This window comes from Muntiacus reevesi, chromosome 17, assembly GCF_963930625.1.
Source record: "Muntiacus reevesi chromosome 17, mMunRee1.1, whole genome shotgun sequence".
NCBI classification, from domain to species: Eukaryota; Metazoa; Chordata; class Mammalia; order Artiodactyla; family Cervidae; genus Muntiacus; species Muntiacus reevesi.
This window is the reverse complement of record NC_089265.1, coordinates 58,078,387-58,086,321: the sequence shown is the minus strand read 5'-3', so window position 1 is coordinate 58,086,321 and position 7,935 is coordinate 58,078,387.

Below are 7,935 nucleotides of genomic sequence, written 5' to 3'. Positions count from 1 at the left end.
ATATTGTATGTGAGCACTTTTACATTCCCAGTCTGGATGTTTCATTTCTTTTCTTTGCCTGATTGCGCTGGCTAAAACTCCAGTACAATGTTTAACAGAAGTGGCAAGAAAGGATACCTCTGTCTTACTCCTGATCTTAGTGAGAAAGCATCGTCTTTCATGATTAAGTACAATGTTAAAAATCTATTGAGATTTTATAAATGTCCTTATTCAGGGTAAGCAAGTCCCTTTCATTACTTGTTTGCTGACAGTTTTTTTTTTTTTTTTTTTTATGAAGAATGGGTGTTAGACTTAGTCAAACGCATTTTCAGTATTTATGAGATAATCATGTTTTTCTTTTTCAGTTTGTTAATATGGTGAATCACATTGATTAACTTTTAAAAATTAAACCAACCATGCATTTCTGGGGGAAACCTTACTTGGTTCTAACAAATTATCCTTTTAATCTATTGTTGGATTCAATCTGTGTTCATAGGGAATTATTGAACTGTTGTTCTCTTTTTTTATAATGCCTTTGTCAGTTTTTTGCGTCAGAGTAAACTGGTTTCATGGAATGAATTGGAAAAATTTTCGTCCCCCATTTCCCCTGCTCTTAAAACTTTTTGGAAGAATTTGTGTTAAATTGCTATTTTGTCTTTCATGAATGTTTTGTAGAGTTCACCAGCGTGAGAAAGATTTTATAACTTATCAGTTCAGTTTCTTCGATAGACAAATGGTTTTTCAGGTTAGCTGTTTCTCCTTGAGTAAGCTTTGCCAATTTGTGTCCTACAGGGAATTTGTCCAGTTCATCTAAGTTGTTGGATGTACCAGCATAAAGTTGTTCAAAATGTTCTCTTATCCTTTTAATATCTGGGGAATCAATAGTGATACCACCTACTATTCGTGATGTTAGAAATATGTGTCTTTGCTTTATTTTCCCTGGCCAGTCTAACTAGAGGCTGATCATTCTTACTGATCTTCTCAAAGAAACAGCTTTTAGTTTCGTTGATTCTCTGTACTGCTTTTCTACAGTCTGTTTTCTGGCCTGGAGAATTCCATGGACTGTGTAGTCCATGGGGTTGCAAAGAGTCGGACAAGACTGAGCGACTTTCACTTTCACTTTTCACTTTCTTTAGTTTATTTGGGTTTCATTTGCTCTCTCCTTTCTATTGCTATTATTAGGAGGAGTATTCAACAAATGCTGTTTGGATTAAGTTGCTTAATACTCTTGCTCAAGTTTGTCTATATTCCCACTGATTTTCAGTCTACCCGTTCTATCAGTTTTTGAGATTGATTATTTAAATCTCCAATAATTTTTTATTTTTCTATTTCTCCTTTTAGTTCTATTACTTTTGCTTTATGTATTTTCAGGCTTTATTACTACGCACCTAACATTCAGGATTATACTATCTTGATTAACTGATTCTCTCTTATAATCATAAAATGACCTTCTTTAATCTCTGGCAATATTTTTTGCTCTGAAATATACTTTGATATTACATAGTCTCTCTAGCTTTCTTTTGACTAGCATCAGCATAGACTTTCTCCCCATCAATCTACTTTTAACCTATTTGTGTCTTTATATTTAAAAAAATATTTTTTTGACCACACCGTGCGGCTTGTGGGATCCTCTAGTTCCCTGACCAGGGATCAGACCTGGGCCCTCACAGCGAGAGTGCAGGGTCCTGGCCACTGGTGTTAGCTGCTCAGTCGTTTCCAACTCTTGGCAATCCCAGGGGCTAGAGCCCACCAGTCTCCTCCGTCCATGGGATTCTCCAGGCAAGAAAACTGGAGTGGGTTGCTATTTCCTTCTCCAGGGGATCTTCCCAACTGAGGGATCAAACTTGGGATCCCTGCACTGAATCATGTGAGACCTAGTTGCTTGACCAGGGATCGAACTTGGGATCCCTGCATTGGGAACACGGAGTCTTAGCCAGTGGACCACCAGGAAAGGCCCTAAACAGGCTTCTAAATTGTCGTGCTCATGTTTAAGTTACGGTGTCTCCGCCTCAGCACTGTTGATGTTTGGATCTCCTTTCACTCCAACTTTTTCACTCTTCTCTTTCACTTTCATATCAGGTGGCCAAAGTATTAGAGTTTCAGCTTCAGCATCAGTCCTTCCAATGAACACCCAGGACTGATCTCCTTTAGGATGGATTGGTTGGATCTCCTTGCAGTCCAAGGGACTCTCAAGACTCTTCTCCAACACCACAGTTCAAAACCATCAATTCTTGGGCACTCAGCTTTCTTTATAGTCCAACTCTCACATCCATACATGACTACTAGAAAAACCATAGCCTTAACTAGATGGACCTTTGTTGGCAAAGTAATGTCTCTGTTTTTTAATATTCTGTCTAGGTTGCTCATAGCTTTCCTTCCAAGGAGTAAGTGTCTTTTAATTTCATGGCTGCAATCACCATCTGCAGTGATTTGGGAGCCCAAAAAAGTAAAGTTAGCCACTGTTTCCCCATCTATTTGCCATGAAGTGATGGGACCAGATGCCATGATCTCTGTTTTCTGAATGTTGAGCTTTAAGCCAACTTTTTCATTCTTCTCTTTCACTTTCATCAAGAGGCTCTTTAGTTCTTCTTTACTTTCTGCCATAAGGGTGGGGTTATCTGCATATCATTAGTCGCTCAGTCATGTCCAACTCTTTGCTACCTCTTGGACTATAGCCCACCAGGCTCCTCTGTCCACGGGATTCTCCAGGCAAGTATATTGGAGTGTGTTGCCATGGAATTCCCTAAAATGTTTTCCTCAAAGGCAACATATAGTTGGGGCTTGCTTTTTTATGCAACTTAGTAATCTCTTCCCTTTAGTTTAGGCATTTAGACCTATTATATTAATGTGCTTATTGATGTGGTCAGGTTTAAATCTATCATTTGATATTTTTCTATTTTACTCAGCTATTCTTATTCCCTTTTTCTTCCTTTCCTGTCTCTTCTTCATTAATTAAATATTTTATGATTCCATTTGTCACCTTTGTTGATTTATTAGCTATAACATTTTTTTGTCTTTTATTGTTTTAGTAGTTGCTTTAGGGTTTATAGAATACATCTTTAATTTATCACAGTTCCCTTCAAGTAATATATAATTTAATTTATAAAATTTTTACAATAGTATATACCCATTTCTCTACTGCCAACATTTGAGCTACTGTTTTATACATTTTACATTTACATATATTATAAGTCTCACATTACATTGTAGTTATTTTCATATTAACGGTAAAATATCATTAAGAGAATTTTAAATAATACAAATATATATTGCATATACTTACCATATAGTTACCATTTTGAACACCATTCATTACTCTGTGGATTCAAAATTCCGTCTGGTGTCATTTTTCTTCTGTCTAATCAACTTCATTTAAAGGAATTTTTTAATGTGGGTGTACTAATGATGAATTCCCTTGCATTTATATGTCTTAAAAAGCCCTTGTTTTGCCAATGGCTTTAAATAATATTTTTGCTGAACATGAAATTCTGGGTTGACAGATTTTTTTTAAATCATACAGAATGCAAAGGCACTGTTGCTTATACTGTTTCTGATAAGAAATCTGCTATTGTCCTCATCTTAGTTCTCTGTATATGTCTTTTTTCTCTTGTTGCTCTTTAAAGTTTCTCCTTATCAATGCTTTTGAGCAATTATATCATGCTATGCTTTGATGTCATTTTCTTCATTTTTCTTATTCTTGGAGCTCATTGAGTTGCTTAATCTACACCTTTATATTCATCACTATTTGTAATCTATGAACATACTCTTTGTGTTTTTTATTTTTTTAAATTTATCAACACTTGTTGATATTTTATGACCCAGCATATGGTCTATTGTGATGAATGTTCCATGCGAACTGACAAAAATAAGTATTCCACATTGTTGAATGTCAAAGTGCTTAATAATGTTGTTGAGATCTTTTCTATCCTATTATTGTTCTAGTAATTATACCAATTACCAGGAGAGTAAAAACTATTCATAGATTTATCTTTTTCTCCATCAATTTTTGCTTCATGTATTTTGAAGGCCTGTTTTTGCCCATATTCATAATTAAAAATTTTTTGTCTTCCTGATGAACTGACCAACTTTTCTTTAGGAAGTTTACTTCTTTATCTCTGATAAAACCTCTTGCTTCGACATCTGTATTGTCTGATTTTAATATAGCTACTCCAGCCTTCTTTTAATTAGTCCTTTTGTATAGTACATCTTTTTTTATCCTTTTACTTTCCATCTTTCTCTCACTTGTAGACAGCAGTGTCCACAGAAAGCAGACGCTTGTAAACATCAGTTAATTAACTCTTTTTCTTTTAACCAGTTTGAAAGCCTGTGCCTTTAAATGAAATATTTATTTCTACATATGGTGTTATTTTTTATAATGGCTGCCTTTAGAATAGCCACTTTATTGTTTACTTTCTATTTGTACTATTTTCTTTTTCTGTGTTTTTTTCTTTTATCTTCTTTGGAGTTAAAATATCTTTAGTATTCTCTTTTAGTTACTCTGTTGAATTTTTTCTCTTTCCAACATTTTATTATGAAAAATGTCAAACATACCAAAAAGTCAAAAAAGTTTTTTAGGGAACACCGTATGTTTTTTAGGGAATACCATCAACGGTTTCTGTTCCTATAGAAAGGAATAAAAAGACTTCATTTGGTCAACCCACCTTCCATACCAGATGCCTTGTCTCTTGATTTAAATAGGGTAGAGGTAAACACACTGAAAGGGTTGCACTAATAAAAAGTAATTCTCAGAATTTGGGAAATGAGACTCCCATCTTTACATCCATCTCATTACTGTGAGGGGGAGCAGGGCAATCTGGACTACGTCCAGAGTGGATGGCCAGGACAAGGGGTGACTGGATGCTGAGTAATATGCGGGAGGAACTGGCTGCGCTATACCCGGGGAAGAACAGAGGGGTCAAGAGGAGACATTTATAGGTCACAGCCTTCCAGCCTCAGGGAGGAAGGGGAAGCTGGCTTTGGGAGAGTCCAGGAGCCAGGACTAGATAGAGAGATGCTCCAGGGAACAAATGGAGCCTCAGTAAAAGGAAGAACTAAGAGGAAAAGGTGCCAAAGATGGACAAGACTATCAAGAGACAGTGAGCTCCCTGACACTTGGGGTATTCAACAGTATTTATTGAGCTTTTATATGGCAGATGCTGGGCTAGGTACTGCGGATCAAGGGGTGAATAAAGAAGACTGGCATCTTGTTCTCATGAGGTGGCAAAAATTAAATGATCCCACAAATCTACAATTATCAATGGTGATTCACACAGGACATGTACTCTGGCAAAAACTGGAGAACAGGATTAAATGTCTTCTAACTCTGAGACTAATGGCATAAAAACTGGAAAATGTGAAAGTGATCGTTGCTCAGTCGTGTCCAACTCTTGGCGACCCCATGGACTGTAGCCCGCCAGGCTGCTCTGTCCGTGGGATTCACCAGGCAAAAAGACTGGAGTGGGTAGTCATTCCCCTGTCCAGGGGCTCTTCCTGACCCAGGGATCGAATCCAGGCTTCCTGTATTGCAGGTGGATTCTTTACTGCCTGAGCCATGAGGGGAGCACCATAGAAACTGGAAGCCCTATATAAACGATGGTTTCTATTATTCTGTTATTATTAACATTATCATTATTATTTGTTCTATTCATTCATTTCACATTTCCTGAGCACCCACTAAGAGCTATGCGCGGATGCAGAGCTGCGTGAGATGGGTCTTTGTCCTCTAAGTGGAAGAGCTGCCCCATTAACCCACCATCCAATACAAGGGGCAGTGCTGTGGCTAGAAACCAGGATCCCAGGGAGGCACTGCCCACCCAGGAAGCAGTTGGGGGCAAGGTGGGGAGTCCTGGGTTTGGGGAAACAGCGACGGCGCGGGGGAACTTGTTGGAGTAAGTGGGAGTGAGTTGGATCTTGAAGGACAAGGAGGAAACTGCTGTGTGTTGATTCCCCTGTTCCCCTCTGCGGACTTCCAGGCAACTTGACAAATGCGAGGCATCCCCTTCTGTCTCTCTAACCCCCCTCCCCATCTCCCAGCCTCATCCTCCCTACCCACTTGGTGGCAGAGGGTTTCCGCTCAGCTGGGCCCCTCAGCCAATTAACACTCTTTGCATCTGAAAAGCTCAAATCAGCTTCTCAGAGGTGTTAGAGATCAGAGTAATTAAGGTCTCTTTCTAATGCAAATCCAAAGCAGAAATTGAATGTTTGTCTCCTTCAAAAATTAGGGTCCCAAGTTCTATGAGGTAGTGAAATTCAGCAAAGGGAGGTGATGGCTTCAAGAACTAGAAGCCAATTTGTTGGCATGCTCTCCAGAAACAATTGATTAAATTAAATAAAAATTTACTCCACACGGCAGCAGAAGTGATATTCTTCAAACATGCGCCAGATCCTCTCTCTCCCCTTGTCTCCGATGCACTTGTATTAAAATCCAAAGCCCTCAAGTCTCAAGGCTGCACATAATCTGGCCCTTGCCTCCCCTGAAACTTCATCTCAGGCTCCTTTACAAAGTGCTTGTCACACTTTGCAATTATTTTATTTACTGGTTGGCCTCCCCCACATCATTAAGTAAATACATCGCCGTTACAGCTCACCCTGGAGCACAATATATAAACTTGTCCAAGTGAAAAACAGCTCGACTGCAGAGCAGCACTTGCGATTTGGAATGTGCCCTAGAGCCACTCGGAACAGGGGCTCATGTTCCAAACCACGCGGCTGCCCCCTCACACCATCACCCCTTCTCCGTTCATAGCGCACCCTGGCCGTGGAAGTGCCATCAGCCGTCGCTGACCTCCAGCTGTATCTCAGAGCTCACTTTTCTGGAGAGCAGCTAACTGCTCCCTCTTGGAGATGCCCTTCAGCCTCCCAAGCACTGTTCACAAATGGCTAATTTTTTAAGTTGGACACTACTCACCAAAAACCTCCAAATGCAAAGAAAATTCCTACAGCCACGGGAACATATTTAACGACATCTTTTACTCTCTTTCCTGTCTCCCCGGTTGGAATTCAGGAGGGTGGGAAACCTGTGCCTATCTCGGTCATCAGCTAACAGCAGCACACAGAACAGTGTCTGGCACTTGATGGACATTCCAGGAATATAAATATTTTGAATAAATGGATTTTCTGACACTTCTCGTGTATAGGCTCAGTGCCTACATAATGGATGCGGAGGTAGACAAACCCAGATTCATCCTTGGAGGAGCTCATAGCCTAGTGGGGAGGGATCCCAGAGGACCAAGGACTTATTTGTTCACCCAGCACGTGAGCGCCCCCTACAGTGGGGTCCGAACCTCAGTGCAGAGACGCAACATAGGTAAATTCCACCATGTGAGAGTGGGGGTAGGTGGGAAGGAAGCGAGAAATAACCACCTTCCCATGGTGGGCAATTCCCCCAGCTAGGAGGGATCCTAACACCTCCTTTAGTCATCAAGCATTGCTGGAACCAGACACTGCTTTGAGCACTGAGATACAATGATGAATGAGGGTCACCCTAGTCCTCAAGTGAATCAGTCTAATAGATGGCAAAAATGGGCAAAGACAAAATAAAAAGGCCATATCATAATACTATGTCACGTGGTAGCAAATTTGAGTCCAAACCTCTCACAGGAGTGAAGATGATTTACCACAGAGGAGAGTACAGTGAGATTTGTTAGAAAAGACAATTCCTGAGCTGGGTTTTGACAGCTGAAAAGGAGTTTTCCCAGCAGACGAAGGAGAGGAGAAGAGCATTCCAGGCATGGGCAAATGAGGTGCAAAGTCATGGAAACCATGATGAATTTGAAGAACTGCAAGCCATTTGGGAGTCACCGCTAAAGTGTAAAGTGAAGAGGGAGATATGCAGGCAGGAGAAGTAACTGGACCCAGATGTTGCAAGGTTTCACCTGGACTTTATGCTTCAAGCTACAGGAGACCAGTGTTGGGGTTTAACTATGAGAATGATGAATCAGCTTTTGCCACATAATA